The sequence below is a fragment of the Narcine bancroftii genome, chromosome 12 (assembly GCF_036971445.1).
Source record: "Narcine bancroftii isolate sNarBan1 chromosome 12, sNarBan1.hap1, whole genome shotgun sequence".
Classification (NCBI taxonomy): Eukaryota; Metazoa; Chordata; class Chondrichthyes; order Torpediniformes; family Narcinidae; genus Narcine; species Narcine bancroftii.
Genome location: NC_091480.1, coordinates 83,253,004 through 83,269,453, shown reverse-complemented (window position 1 = coordinate 83,269,453; position 16,450 = coordinate 83,253,004). Strand labels below are relative to the sequence as shown.

Here is a 16,450-nt window from a genome sequence, read left to right as displayed (position 1 = left end):
AAAGGGTTATCTGAGAAGTGTTTGACAGCTCTTGGCCTATATTCTTTGGAATTTCGGAGAATGAGGGGCCATGTCATTGAAATATTTCTTTTTATTCATCTCTAATTAAACTCAATTGGTGGGTTAAACAGTCTGGCAATTGTTTGGTCATCTTTACTAATACTGACTTCCAGATTTATTAAATTGAGTCATAGAGATGTATCACACTAAGGCAGGCCCAACTTGGCCATGCTGATTTAGGCCCATTAGCCTATGTATCCCTCTAAACATTTGATCCACATGTACCTGCATTTTAACCTCCTCCAATTCCTCTGGTAACTCGTACCATATACCCACCACCATCTGTGTGTGGGGAAAAATATACTCCTTAGGTCCTTTCTAAATCTTCCAGTCTCACCTTAAGTCAATGCTCTTTAATTCCTCTCCCCAGAAAAAAGACTGTTTACTTTATCTATGCTCTTCAAGATTTTGTAAACTTTTATAAGGCCCTCCGAAGATCCAAGGAGAATAATCCCATCTTATGAAGAAAAAGGCTCCATGGTCTTTGGCCTTCCTTTTTGATCTACCACACCTTTCATGCCTGATTGTGCCTGTGGATAGCTGCAGGTGTGTGTAATCAGTCAAATTGTTGATGAGGGCCATCCTTGACAGTGCTGTCCATTTGCTCCCACTGATAAGTACATGGATGATAGGGGTCGGAGGGTTATGGGCATGGGAGTTGGTAAGTGAAACTAGTGGAGTTTCAGGTAAATCGGTGCGGACTAGAAGGGCCGATATGGCCTGTTTCCGTACTGTAAATTGTTATATGGTTATGTTGTATGTAGCCTCTCCTTCAAGCCTTCCAGTCCCATTAACATTTTTGTGACACTTTTTCTGCACCCTTTAAAGCTTAAATATATCTTTACTATAATTAGGTGATCAGAACTAGGTAGAATTCAAGATTCCTCTATGGTCATGTAATAGTACAGAACATGTAATATTAGACAAATTGTCTACTTCCTGCCTTAAGGCAGACAAAGAATCACCATTAGTGTCGCCTGGCGGCCTTTTTGATGTATTGGCAACCCAAGCTCTCAATCCAAATCTCCAACATGATCAGGACCCCTTCTTCCCCTCAATACTCTCTCAAACCATGGCTCTGAAAACTGGTTCCCATGAGCCAGTCTTCAGCTGCCTACAGTCCATGCAAGTCCCCTGACCTTGAGTCACCTGCAGCCTGTGTGGTCCTGGTTTAACCTAACAAAGTGCCACACTCTTGAGTTAAATCGTGTGCTATTCCAAGTCACTTTCCTAGTTCATCTTGATCAAGTTGTAATTGAATTTTTGAATTCTGTAACTTCAAAGCTTGTTACTAGAGCAGGGTTTGAATGCACATGGCATTGAAATTAACTTGGTCCCTGATGCTACGACTAGCATAGAACCTGTGTGGCTAAATTAATTCATGGTAATCCTATTAGAGTGATCACAGCCGATGAATTCCACATCAAGCCCAGTACCAGAGTTTTACTCTGCCATCTGCGTAAATTTTGCACTAATGATTGAATTCCAGCAGTTTTCTTTCAAGCATTTTTTTAGCATCCTATCACATATGTTCCTTTGCATGCTTAAGCTTCTAAATTTTCAAGTCCCACACATTTTAAAAAAAATTGGACATCAAGCACAACTCCGGTGAAGGAACCCGAGCACCTGGAGGAAACCTGTGCAGACACAAGGAAAACATACTTGGAGTCAGTGTTGGATTCAAACCCAGTTTGCTGGCATTGTAATAATGTTCTGCTAAATGTGCCGCCCAATTTCTTTGTGCAACACATGGCATCAGCCTCATATAGATTTTAAGCAATGTGTGCAAGGGGCTGGCGGTGCTTTTTTTAAATGCCATGCCCAAGATGGCATTATCCATGCTTAGCAGCAGACGAGGCTTGTGGGCTCTGGATGATCACTCAGCCAAGGAGAATCTTGGGAGAAGACCAACAGCAAAGGGGACCACAGAAGTGAAAGGCTCTGAGGCTGAAGGACTTGAGTCCTGGAGATTTCCTTGTGAGGACCAAATATCAGTACAGGGATTCATGTCCATGCTGATAGCAACCAATACTTGTGAAGGGCCTGTGTGTAAACTTCCTAATCATCTTGCAAGTTTGGAATTAGGAGCTTGGATTCACCATTGGAGTTTACAGGGGTTACAGGAGTGCAGGGAGTGAATCCACAGATGCCAGAAGGGACTTTCTTTTGCTTCTCTTTCTCTTATTAGCTGGTAGTGCCTCTTTGGTGCCTTTACAGTGAAGACATTCAAAAACACATAGGCTTAGTAGGTTAATTGGTCACAGGTGTATTTGGGTAGCACGGGCTTAAGGGCCAAAAGGGTCTGTTGTCATGCTGTATGTCTAATTTAAAAAAAAAAAATTGTTTAGCAAATTAAGTATTAAATGCATGGTAATAACAGAATCTTAATTCTCTGAAGGATTTAGGCCTTGATTTTCAAATGGAGTTTTTCCTCAAATGGGCAAAGGCTATGGGCAGTCCACTTAAGGTAATGGTAAAATTCATTGAATTCTTCTGGTTCACATTTTTGACCTGTGATATTGTCCAGCAGGCAGGTTGCGAGATGACTTTTGTTTTATCGATGTCTGCCCCATTCTCTTGTAGGCTTCACTGGTCAAGGTGATGCTCACTTGGAACTCTGCCTTCAAGTACACACATAAGCAAGCATTGACTGCTCAGTAACTTAAAATGGAGTGATCTTCATTTGGAGTGGAGTTAATATATTCCAAAGAAGCTTGCAATGTATTCTTTAGCTCTACAACAGTAGGAAGTTGGTTGGAAGTGAGTTCTATTATTGTGAAGAGGAAAATGAGATTTTGACCGAGCCTTGTTTGACGAAGTTCTGTAATGAGACTGGGCCTGTTGTGGTCTCTTTGATTATACCACAACTTAGCAAAAGTATGACAGAAACTCCTAGGTCTAGTCATGAGTTAGATTGATGGACTCAGACTTTTGTAAGGTTTATAAAACCATGTGCAATTTTGATACTTCCCATGGAATTCTTTTTGGAGTTGCCTTAGATGTGTTTAATTGCCCCTCTATAATCCTTCAGCTCTTCGAATTTCTTGAGTCCTGGCTGGATGGAGTTTGATGCTTAAACTACCTTGAGAGTTGCAAGGAATCACATGTCATACATACTGTCTGGTCTTCAGGTCATGGCTATTTTTTTGGCCTTCAGCAGGCCTATCTGCAGAGTCGGTATTCTTCCCTTGAGACATGGTGATGTTTTCAACTCAAGAGTATATTGTGTTGGTGATTAATTAGGTTCTGGTTTCTCCTAGTCACTTTCATCAATATTTTCTTGCTATATTCTGGCAGTGAAGACGTACGTGTCTTATGGTGGACCTCAGGACACTCCAAAATGTAGACATTTTGCAGTTCTTTTTGATTGGGAATCAACAGGTTGTTAGTGTATTGTGATGTGATAAACCATGGAGCACTTTATGTTGTTTCTTCATGAATAGAGGTCAGACAATTCATGCTGGAACAAAGAAAAAAGATGTTAAGAGGTACGACTGAAACTTGGTTTTAAGAAGGGAGTTTTAAAATTGGAGAAGGTTATAAAGGGAATTTCAGAATTGATGCTGATGTTTGAAGGCATGGCTGCAATAAGAGGGAAATAAAGGTACAAGGGAGAAATGCTGTGAACAATGAACCACCTCATCCAAATGATACAGCTTGGATTATGTGATAGGTTTTTGAGATTGTCCTAAAGTGAGCAAAAGAGGAGAGAGACTGAAAATTTCAGAGTTCCAGAACATGCCTTGGCAGTTGAAGAAAAGATCGTTAACGTACGGTGATTAAATTTATGGATAATCAAATCAGAATTCAATAAGAGGGGGTATTTTTAAGGGTTTTAAGTTTTGGTGAGATTACAAGTGGGATAAAAGGATAGAGAAATTTGAAAATAAGGATGAGAATTGTAAAATTGTGACATTGCAGTAGTGGTTTGTGTAACCTCATGTTTACAGAGAACAAAACTAGGAGGGTTTGTCACAATTACTTATCATCAAAACAGTCTTGGTACGATTTCAGGACCAGAAGGCTGCAATCACTATGAGGCTTACTTTCATTTGTTGGGGCATTGAGTAGAAAAGTCGGGACATCATGTTGTAACTGCAATTGGTTCAGCCACATTTGAAGTACCTGAAGCTCCCATCATACAAAAGTAAGGTCGAGGCTTTGTGAAAATGGTACAAAAGAGGAAGGAATTTGAAATTGTGGGGAAAAATGGAAATAAAGTGTTGCCTCTTTACCAGAATTAACAAGGTTGAGATACTGTCATTACTTGACTTGGAGTTTGGTGTGCAAGTTGAGTCATGAAACCGAAAGAAAACTCTCAAAAAATGGGGGTCAACTTATACACCAGATATATTTTTGAGACCTTAAATTCAGCTCAAAATCCAGTCCATGCTGATCTGGTGTACAAGTCGACCCTTGAGAAACAAAAAAAAAACCTGACTGTTACAGATTTTCATTAAGATTTTTATGAAAACAACAGCATAATTGGAGGCCTTCATTGACTGAAAACAACCACACATTTAGAACCCTTCAAAAATCACTTGTTGTCATCGTCTGAAGCAAAGATGGTAGCAAGCACATCCCTGCTCTCACTGTTTAAACAGTCATCGTATGGGTCCCGGTCTGTATCTCAGGTGGTTTCAGCTTCGTCATCAGTGTCCCAAAATAAATCATCTTCCATGCCATCAATTGCACAAGAGATACCGCACATTTTAAACTATTCTATCAGTTTCTAACCTTGTGCCGTGCCTTGAACACAAAGTTACACACCACTTCAAGCGTTGAAGCACGCAATGCCCTGCCTTTTGTAAACTACTTTTCTGCACTCGACATCTATGTATGCCATTCCTTGCAGACGTGACTAGAAAACTGTTCTTTGCTTAAGTTGCCTGTTCCAGATGTTGTGTATGTCCATAGTTTTACACCATTTTTATCCATCCTTTTTCATGAAAGTGAACAAAAATACCTGCAGGGAATTTCATTTTTGGTTTGAAGATTACCAAAGGTCTTAACTTTGTTCCGTTGGCCAAGCACGGTAACAATGCCTGTACCTCTGGTTTGTACCTTTTGAACACCTTTCCATTTCCACTGTCAAAATTAATGGGGGTTTTATCCATGTTTCCGATATTTGCCAATGCAAACTGATGTTTCTGCCAGTTACATATAATAAACTGGTGAAAACTTACAACTTTATGATCAAGATCTTTTGGTAGTTTCTGGGCAATTTTTGTTTTCTGCCGTAATACCAGATTTTTCCTGTTGATGAAGCGATTGGTCCAGCCTACTGTAGCCTCAGAATCTTTACTGAGGTCTGGGTGCATCTTTGCCCACTGCAGTGCAAATGTTTTTATTTAATTTCGGGTGACTATATAGCAATCTTGCCTTTGTTCATATACCCATTCTGCAACGTGATTTTCCAACTCTGGCTAATGAGTGAAAAATTTTACTTTTCTTCAAGTCCCTTTCTTCCACCAATCTCTTACCAACTTCTCATATACATCAAATTTTCTTGTAGCAACACAATTGGTTTTCATGGGCATTTCTATCACTTGCAACTTAAAACTCACTTCATACTTTTGTCACGAGTTGCATTGTGTCGATGGACTTCTAGCCAACGCCCAGCAGATCAATCTGTGCAATCTTTGGGGGTTGTCGTATTTGCCGTCAATGACCCATCTCATGCATCACGATCTTCAGTGGTCAACTTGTGTGCTGATCAACGGGCCAACTCAGGCATCCAGAAAAACACACACACATCCCGAGCTCTGACGGTGATCTTGACAATACTACCTGGATGCCCACTGGCTCTTCTGAAGAAACCCTTCTTTGGTGGCTTTGGTCATCTACTTTGGTAGAAAATATAAATGGGCAGACTTTTAATGGGGAGAAAATAGAATCGACCCAGATGCAGAGGGAGCTGGGAGGCTTCGTGCAGGTTAGCTTGAAGGCAAACTTGCATGTTGAGACAGTGGTGAAGAAGACAAATGCAATGCTGGCGTTCATCTCTAGAGAAATAGAATATAAGAGCAGGTATGTGATGTTGAGGCTTTAGAAGGCACTGATGAGGCGTCACTTGGAGTATTGTGAACAGTTTAGGGCTGCTCATTTAAGAAAAGGTACTGACTTTGGAGAGGGTTCTCAAAGGAGGTTCACTAGGATGATTCTGGGAATGAAAGAGTTATCACATGACCATTTGATAGCTCTTGGGTTGTATTTGTTGAAATTAGGAGAATGAAGGGGATTTCATTGAAGCATTTTGAATGTTGAAAGATGTGGTCAGAGTAGATATAGAAAGGTTGTTTCCTATGTTGGGAGAGTCTAGAACAGGGGTGGCCAAAATTGCTTAACAAAATAGCCACATGATTAAACTTCAGATGTTTGAGAGCCACAAGACATGAAAAAATATTACTCTTAAATGCATAAAATTTTGTTATATTTTATAAATATTAAGAAATACATGTTTGTAATAATATTCAAGTATGTAGTTTTTAACCTGCTGATTTGTATTCATTTCAATAATCAAAAAGTACACATACCAAATATTTTCAAAATCTCTGACAAATTTTCTATGGAAATCTCTGCAATGAAAACAGTAATAGGTGCTCCCTCATTAAATAAAGATGTACCTGTGATCTCACAGCTGAGGCTCGACAGGCCAGATGGACGACTCCTGCTACTGTTTCTGATCTGTTCTCTTTGGAAATAGTGCTGCCACTGGTCTCTGCAGATACCTACACCATTGCAGCATCCACAGTTGAGTGCACGACGCTGGAAGCAACCTGATGCAAAGCTGCCTCCTGCCAGGGGGCCCATAGCTCTGCTCTTTCCCATCCCACCCTCTGGGATTTCCCTGTAGCAGTCGGGATGGGGGACTGGCTGTTACGAGCAGAGACTGAGGTATGTAGCAGTCTAACCTCTGCACTGCTTGGTGCTGACTCTCCATCTGGTGGGGCCAGGGCTTGTCAATGGCCTCTTACAGGACCTTTGCTGCTGCAGCCAGCTCCTGTCTGGCTTCCCATCTTGCTGAGGTCCCTATTGGGGATTCCCTCCAACCTCTTCTCCCCACTTTTCCCCCTGCCAAAGTGTCTGGACAGACAGTCCAACTTTGGGGCAGGCCATGGCTCATCGGAGTTCTCCTGGACCAGCACCAGCTTTTTTGACATCTGCAGCTGGTCCTAGAGATGACCCTCAGCTTTACCTGACCCTTCTACTGTTTGTGGCACTCTGCCGTGGGATGGCCCAGCCCAAGCAAGGAGAACCCAACTCTGCTGTGCACGTCTCACTTAGTTCCTCTACAGGGGCTGTTCCTCTAGTGCCCACTCCCTCATCCATCTCCTTGTCACTCAGCCTGGGCTGTTACCATTCCGGAACCCCCTGGTCTGGCTGCAGGAATTCAGATTGGCAGTTTTGGGAGCATTGGTATCAGCAAAGAAAGTAACCAGGACCCGGTGGCTAAATCTACCCAGGCCTTTATGAAAGATCTAAATCTTATTGACATCTGGAGAAGACTGAATCTAATAGAAAGAGATTATACTTTTTACTCTAGTCAACATGATTATTACACTAGAATTTATTTATTTTTGACATCAGTTCAATTACCGGGTAGGATAGTGAAAACCGAATATACAACTCGGCTACTGTCAGATCATGCACCCTATTATAATGTTGGACAAACAAACTGACGTATAGGGACAAACAAACTGACGTATAGATGGCACTTAAATATGCTACTGTTGGGAAAACCTGAATTTTGTAGTTTTGTTAGTGAGATAAACTGCCCCTCTAACTGAGGATAACTTCTTAATTTGGGACACTTTGAAATCTTATTTAAAGGGCAAAATAATTGGATATACGAAAAGTATGAAAGAGACATATGAAGGAAGTTGGTGCTTTAGAACAGGAAATAGCTCAATTGGAGAAAGATTACCCAAAAAAAGGAAAGGAAGAGAAATATAGACATTTGATGAACAAGAATCTCAAATACGACACATTACAGACATACAAGATGGAAAAACTAATTTTAAGATCTATTATGAACTGGGGGGAATAAACAATCTTGCCCTGGCAAGTAAGAGCAGAAGAAACTTCGAGAACAATTAATGCAATCCAAATAAGGGGAGGTAAGATCTCAATATAAACCAAAAGAAATAAATGAAACATTTGAAATACTTTATAAAGAATTGTATAAGCCTGAATTTGGGAAAGATCATACAAAAATAAGAGTTCTTGAGTCCATTAGAGCTACTGAAATTAAGATCAAGAAGAAAGAGAAGGCCTGAAAACCCCTTTCTCAAATGAAGAGATTACAAATACTTTGAGCTCTTTGCAAGCTGGAAAATCACCGGAAGAAGATGGTTTCCCCACTGAATTTTATAAAGAATTTAAAGATCTTCTAATGCCCCTTCTTATGAAAGTGATGGATCAAGTGGCAGAGACGTATCCTCTCCCAGAATCTTTAACAGCTATCATTCAAAGGAATCCCAAAAGACAGGGATCCCTTAAACCCTACCTCCTATAGACCAAACTCTTTACTGAATACAGATAATAAAATTGCTAAAACATTAGCTAATAGATTGCCAAAGTATTCAGATCAAACTGGATTTGTTGAAAGAAGACAAGCAACAAACAACATAACTAGATCACTTCTATAATACATTTAACACAGTCGGGATCAGATCTGGGAGTGGCCCTGACTCTAGATGCAAAGAAGGCCTTCGACAGATTGGAATAGGACTTTCTTTTCAATGTACTAGAGAAATTTGGATTGGGCCAAAACCCTGCAGCAATAGAAGTTCACCAAGACAAATGGTTACTTAAACAAAAATTGCTTTTAATTTTCTTTGAAAGTAAAAACAGGATCAAACTTTAACTTATTACTATTAACTTAACTCCCATCTAATTTTAAGCACATGTGTATGTAATGTGTATATGTTCAGGGAGGTTCTTTGATTCATAGTCCAATCTCACTTCTCATTTCTCCAAGTTCACTGGTATCAGGCAATTCTTATACTGTGCACAGAATTTAACATTTATGAATTTTCACCAGGCTCAGGAAGGTTCTTGTTGGTTTCAGAGAGAGATTTGTTGCTTGTTGAACACACAAACTGATTTACTTCAATCTATCACTTCAGTATCTTGCTAAAGAAACTTGCCCCATCAGGGCTTTCCAAATGATAACCTCTTCTTCCAGGTTTCTTATTTCAGGCGAAACACTCTAGGCCATTTCCTCTTGTAAGGACCACAAGGGTTTTCAACAGGCTGAACTCAGAACTCACAACCGTCTTCAAAATGGGGTTTTCAACCAAGCTTGTCATGTTGCAGACTCATAAGCTACTGCAGAACTGAATTTTCTCTCTCCAAAGAATCACGTTTCTCTCTCTCTCTCTCTCTCTCTCTCTCTCTTTCTCCTTGCAAAACCACATGATCCCCAAGGCTCCAGACCCATTCTTTGAAAGATCTTATTAGCCTCTTGAGCCAGATTCTTCCATTTACACCTGCTTTTGAAATTCTTTAGCAAAGCATTTGCAAAAATCACTGGTGTCTGAATGTCCAGCTTGAGCAAAGCTCTTGTATTTTAATTGAGATCTTTTTTGTGAAGTGTTGATGACTGTGGTGACCGACACTAAACCACTCCCCCTCCCCCCCCCCCCCCCCACACACACAATCTATCTCTTTTAAAAACATATTTATATATAATATAACCCTTCACAATTGGATTGAAAATTGGGATATTGTAGCAACTGCGTCATAGTGCGAAATGAAGAATGAGAAAATGATCAGATATAGTAGACTCTTAAGTTCAGTAAAAGTCATTTACTCAAACAATTTCACACAGCTTTTTAAAAGATTGTGCGTTCTAAATTATGTCATCACTTGGAACCTCCTGACCCAGTTCAATTAAGCCTCCGGTGAGCTGCTACATGGCCCCCCCCTCCCCAAACCGGCGGTAGGAAGCTAAACCTCTGGTTCCATTACTGGCCACTACCTTTGGGCGGTCATCCATGCTTTCTCATCAGTGGTCATGGCAAGGGTTGATGAAGGTCTAGATGAGTGGGCTTTAGTTGATCATTTGTAAATATCTCTGAATGCTCCCCAATGTCCAGTACTCTGAAGGGACCCTCATACAGCTTCTCTAAGGGTGTGGCCCATGTGCACCTCTACGCACAAACACAAATTTACAGTCCTGGAGTTCCTTTGGGATGAAGGGTGTCATTGTTCCATGCCTTGATATGGGAACTGGGGCCAATTTTCCAAGCAGCTCTCGCAGTCTGCCTATGACTTCAGTCGGTGACACCTCCTGTCTGCGTGCTGCAGGCACGAACTCCCCAGGTAAAATGAGCATGGCTCCATAAACCAACTCGGCTGACGAGGAGTTGAGATCCTCCTTGTGTCCCTTTCTTATTTCCAGAAGGATCCAGGGCAGTTTGTCTGCTCAATCAGATTCATGGAGGCCGTCCATCAATGCAGCCTTCATGTGGCTATGGAACCACTCCACCAGGCCATTCGAGTGCTGGTGGTAGGCTGTCGTTTGGTGGAGCTGTATTCCTAGCAGTCATGACAAAACTTCCCAGAGTGCAAAGGTAAACTGTGGGCCTCTGTCAGAGGTGACGTGTGTGGGTAGGCTGAACCGAGATACCCAAGCAGAAATAAAAGCTCTGGCACATGAATGAGTCCGTCATAGGAAGCCCCTCCGGCCACCTAGTGAATCTCGATGACTGTTACCTAGACCCTTGTGACACCAGAAGCAGGCCAAGAATGTTGACATGCACGTAGTCGAACCTGCGCTGCGGTGGCTGGAAAGGCTGAAGTGACGTCTTCACATGCCTTTGCACTTTTACAGATTGTCACTCTGTGCACATCTTTGCCCATTATGTGACCTGCTTTTTGAGTCCATGCCATACAAACCATCGCTTGAAATGAGGGGTGGGACCGTTCATGAATGCATCGAAAATGCAATGTCTCTACGCAGCAGGGATGATAGAGCGAGACTGACCTGTGGAAACATCGCACAGGAGTGTGGTACCTTGCAGCCCAAAGGCTACATCCTCGAGTTGCAGGTTCATGACAGGAGTAATATAAGCTGGGAGTTTGGCAAACTGAAGTGGAGCTTTGGCAAGCACCATGTAGACTACACTTGGAGAGAGAGCACGTACCGCTTGAACGAAGGAGCAGGACAAGGCATCAGCCACCATGTTTAATCCTGGTTGAAAACTTGGATATGTAAGATAGGTGGTGTTGCTGGCAGGCTATCCACGGATCTGATGCCTTTACGAAGGTGAACGTTAGCAGTTTGTAATCAGTAAAAACTGAAGTCCATGCCTTCCAAAAAAATAGTGAAAGTGTCTGACTGCTAGGTACAGCGCCTGCAGTTCCCTATCGAATGTGCTGTATTTTGTTTCCGGAGGTGATGTGCCTACAAAAAATGCTTCCATTGGTGTACTGTTCCAATACCCCACCTACTGCTGTGACAGACATGTCTATTGTCAAGGCAGTTGGTGCATCCATTTGTGGATGGACCAGCAATGTCGCTTTTGCTAGGGCATCTTTAGTCTGCTGAAATGCTACCGTCGTCTCTTTTGTCCACTAGAGTTCTTTGGCATTGCTGGATATGAAGTCGAAGAGGGGTTTCATAATATGAGATGCAGGGGGTAAAAATTGACGATAGAAATTGACCATCCCCACAAATTCCTGGAGTCCTTGATGGTATCGGGCCTCGCACATTTGAGAATGGCTTTCACCTTGCTAGGCAGCGGAATAATACCCACCTGCTGATCTGATGTCCTAAGAACTCGATAGAGGACTGCCCGAATTTGCACTTGGCAAATCACAACAGAATACTTTTTTTTTACAAAAATGCATTCATTCACATCACAGTACAAATATTTACATATGCACAAATTAACTGAAGTAGACATATATTGAAAATCTACACTCAATAATGCACTACTTACATCCACTACGTCCTATTCTCCAATTGGGATTTCTGAATTTTATTAACCAAGTACAAAAAAAAAGTTTCAGATTTTGGAACATTTTGAATTTTGGCTATTCGGTATGGGGTATTGTACCTGTAATGTATCAGGTTTTGTTGAATTTTGGGTATTCGGTAAGGGATACTATACCTGTAATGTATCAGGTTTTGTTGAATTTTGGGTATTCGATAAGGGGTACTGTACCTGTAATGTATCACGTTTTAGTAATTTTGATGAATGTCTTTCACCTGGAACACTAACTTTGTTTCAGTTCTCCCAGATGTGACCTCACCTGAATATTTTCCAGGATTTTGTTTTTTAAATTGTGCTGGTAATTTTTAATTTAACTAGTGAAAGAAATGTTATAGTTGTCATGTATAGAAATATGTCCTTTTTTAAACTTGATTTTAGTATAGTACTTTATTTATGCTTGCTGTTTTGATGACTCAGTTACCATCCCAAGTTCCTTTATGTAAAAGCAGTCCCCGGGTTATGAATGTCTGACTTATGGACAATCACCCTTAATACATGCGGCTTCAGCGGTTCATCAGCTCTAGGAAGGAGAACGCCATCTGCCATTTTAAGTCAGTTGCCGTTGACACCATGTTGAGTGTGTAACTTTGAATTTGACTTAAAAATATATACCATGTCCTAAGACAAACATTTGACTAACTAATTCTAAATAAGAACCACATGTTACCTACAAATTTGACTTAAAGACAGTGTTAAATATCTTGTTCGTAACCTGGAGACTGCCTTTACTTGACTGTTGATTCATACTGAAACAAGTTTAAAAAACATGTCTGCTCAAGTACAGAGACCATTTCTAGATGGAGAACAATACGGTATGGTTGTTAACTTGTGCAAACTTCACTTAGGGTAAGCTGTTGTTTTAAAGCATGATTGAAAATACAAATTTCAAAACTGTTAAACACTTCTTCCTATGAATTTGGTCAGTTTGCTACAAAATTCCCTAGCATATTCCTTGGGGAAATCACCACTGCATTTCTGTTGGTGCTGAGATGACATGAGCCTTTGTGTGGAGTCCAGCAGAGTATTTGCAGATGGGGAAAGTGGAGATTTATCGAGCAGATTCGTGATTTTGGTTTCATGCACACTTGTTTCATTGTTTGTGCTTGGGCTGCGTGTGGTTCTGTTGGGGGTGGGGGTGGGGGGTGAAAATCAGTGCTCAGTATTTTCCTGGGTGCTGCTTCTCCATTTTTTTTATGGTCTTAGGCCAGGGATTCTGGTTGTTTTTCAGAATGCTCATAAGGAACTTGCCAAGTACTTGTCGAAGTGGCTGAACTTGGAGTAGAGTGCTTGCTTCAGAAATCTAAGGTCAGAGAAATGGATGATGTAGTTGGCTGATGTGTACTCAGAGCCTATCTTGCAAGCATTTTGTGTGTGCAGCATTCGTGGTATTTTAGTGCTTAGAGTGGCTGACTATAACTTGCCTGTGTCTTCAAAGATTACAGGAAAGTGGGATTCTCCACTGCACAGGAGATGGTGAGCATGATGTCTTGGGTTTTTCCAACTGCTTTGCTAACTCACTGGAGGTGATGTCTGCCCATGTTCATTGGTGCCAAAGATAGGGGAAATCATCTACATTCATCATGGTGTTGTCATAAATCTTGAATATCAAGGTTAGTATACTGTGGCAGCTACAGGTTAGTCAGTCTTTCTTCCTTATCTTTAGTGTCAGACCTATCCATTCAGACACCTCAGTGAAGGAAATTCAGACACTTCATTGAAGGAATTCCTAATGTATTAGAACTCAGCGGAGATACATAGGAAACTTCAAATGGTGGAAAAGCACAATGGGGTCAGTCAGCATCAGTGGGGAAAAAATGGTCAAGTTTAGAGCTGAAACACTTCAGTGGTTTAACTCGAAAGGTTGATCATTTATTTCTCCAACTCGAATGGCTGAGTTTCTCCAGCACATTGTGTTTAACTTTGGAGCTCAGCGCCATGGTTAGTGTGCTGGGTGGCATGGTTCGCGTAATGTTTAGCATAATGCTATTACATCACCAGCTACCCGGGTTTGAATTTGGCGCTGTCTGTAAGGAGCTTGTATGTTCTCCCCATGTCTACTTGAGTTTCCTTCAGATGCTTCAGTTTCCTCCCACCCTTCAAAATATACAGAGATTGTAGGTTAATTAGGTGTCATTGGGCAACACGGTGGGGGGTGTAATTGAGCGACACAGGCTCTTGGGCTGGAAGGGCCCTGTTACCATGGCGTATATGTCTAAAGTGCCTGAATATGCACTTTCACAAATGTTTTCAGTACACTGGAAGTCAGTGACTGAAGTTGGCGCATATTTGCTTCTCCAGTGTAGGTGGTGAAGATTGACTTATTTTCAGTGTATCCTGTGAAGTAGGTTATTTGAAGTCTCTCTCCTGATATTACCACAGACTTGCACCCTTTCTTCTCTTGTAGTATATCTTAGGAATTTTACTAAAACAGATCTTGGCTTTTGTTGTGATTGTGGATTAAAGGCCAATGCTCTATGTGCCCTTTCTATTTCCATTTCTTGCTGTAGTTCTGGACATCCTAGGATCCTAGGGATCCAATCTTTTATAAACTCTCTCATATTCTTGCCTTCTTCATCTTCCTTAAGGCCCACTATCTTTATGTTATTTCTTCTGTTATAATTTTCCATTATATCTATTTTCTGAGCTAACAGTTCTTGTGTCTCTTTAACATTTTTATTAGATTCCTCTAATTTCTTTTTTAAGTCCTCTACCTCCATTTCTACTGCTGCTTCTCGTTCTTGCACCTTGTCCATTCTTTTTCCCATTTCTGATAAGGTCATATCTATTTTATTCATTTTCTCTTCTGTATTGTTTATTCTTCTTCTTAAATCATTAAATTCTTGCGCTTGCCATTCTTTAAATTACTCCATGTATTCTTTAATAAGAGAAAGTATATCCCTTATCTTGCCTTTCCCTTCTTCTATTTCACTGTACTCTTCTTCTTCCTCTGGGTTGGCCATCTGTTGTTTCTTTGTTGCCCTTTTCTTCTCTTCTTTCTTGTTTTCGTTGTCTTCTATGTTCTCCTCTAGCTGCAGGTGTTCTGCAGCTGTCATTGCCGGCTGTGGAGATCGACTCCCCAGCTGGTCACCCCTCCCGTCGGTGTGTTTTTTTTCATGCGCATCCCGCTTGCGCGACTCCTCGCGCATGCGCGGTTGCGCACTTTTACTCGGCTCAGCGAGCCATTTTTGTAGTCCACTTTCTACCGACCTGAGGGAGCGGGTTTCTCTCTCCACCGCGGGCCTCTTCGAACAGGTAAGGCCTTTTCCTTCATCTTCCGTTGTCTTCTCTTCCTCTCTTCTTACCATTGGTTTCGACTTTTCTTTTTTCATCGCCATCTTCTTTCCACCGTTATATTCACTTTACTTTGATTTTTATTTTTGGGCCTTTGTGTTTTGCTTTGTTTTTTCTGACTTTTCTGGAGAGGGCTGGAGTTCACTGTCCAGCCACTACTCCATCACGTGACTCCTCGACTTGCACCCTTTCTTGAAGATATTTGAGATTGCACTTTTCTGTGATGCCCTGATACACACTCCTTTCCAGAATTAAATTAACAATGTTGATTGAACCACAAATAAACATACTGATTTTAATATTAATATTGATATCTGCTGCCAGGAGAAAATAATTTCAGAAAGCAAATCAATTAGTGAGTTATTTTTTATCAAGAATGCATTAAAAAAAAATTTAAAGGTTAGAGAGAATACATTTGAGTGGTTCAGTTGGCTTCAATTAATTATTTTCACATTAGTTCTTTTAATGTTTTGAATCTTGCCTTAACTTATAACTTTAGCCCACATGCTGTTGAGAAGAGCTTGAAGTTGCTTTACCAGGTGAAATGGTGTCCAATATGTCTGGCCTACTTTTTTCATCCTTTGCGTGCTCTTATCTAAACTTGCATATTTCTCTGTTGGGTGCTAATTAAATGCAATTGTTTTCTCTTAATGTTCTATTTGAAATAAAAATCTAGTTTAGTTATTTTGAGCCTGGGGATTCACGTGAAGTAAAATATTTAATTTCAAAATTCTTCATGTAAATGCAAAATACTGAGGATGCCAGAAGTCTGAAACTTTTGTATAAACAAATCAAGTGCTGACCTGAGTGCTCACTTTAAATATGTGTAACAGTTTTAAAAAAAAAACTAACCTTATAACTTAGAATGTGTAATTGTACTAACATGTCAAAACACAGACGCTGGAGGAACTCAATTGGTCTCGCAGTGTCCTGAGGGGGTAAAGATATAACAGTATTACCAATGATTCTGTTCTGAGGCCTTCCCTTTAAAACCTCTAATATACCTTTACCTCCTATGGATACTGTGAAACTGGCTGAGTTCTTTCAGCATCTTTGTGTTTTGATGACAATCACAGAATCTGCAGACTTGTGTT

General features: G+C 40.8%; 1 long non-coding RNA gene across 1 annotated transcript in view; it reads left to right on the top strand.

The window, feature by feature from the left end:
• The window catches only part of LOC138747737 (uncharacterized), a 28,752-nt gene extending 15,058 nt beyond the window's left edge, over positions 1-13,694 (top strand). Inside the window, exons 2-3 of the long non-coding RNA XR_011347645.1 lie at positions 13,294-13,370; positions 13,501-13,694. This is a non-coding gene — a long non-coding RNA (uncharacterized lncRNA). The remainder of the gene's footprint in view (positions 1-13,293; positions 13,371-13,500) is intronic.
• The last annotated feature ends 2,756 nt before the right edge of the window (positions 13,695-16,450 follow it).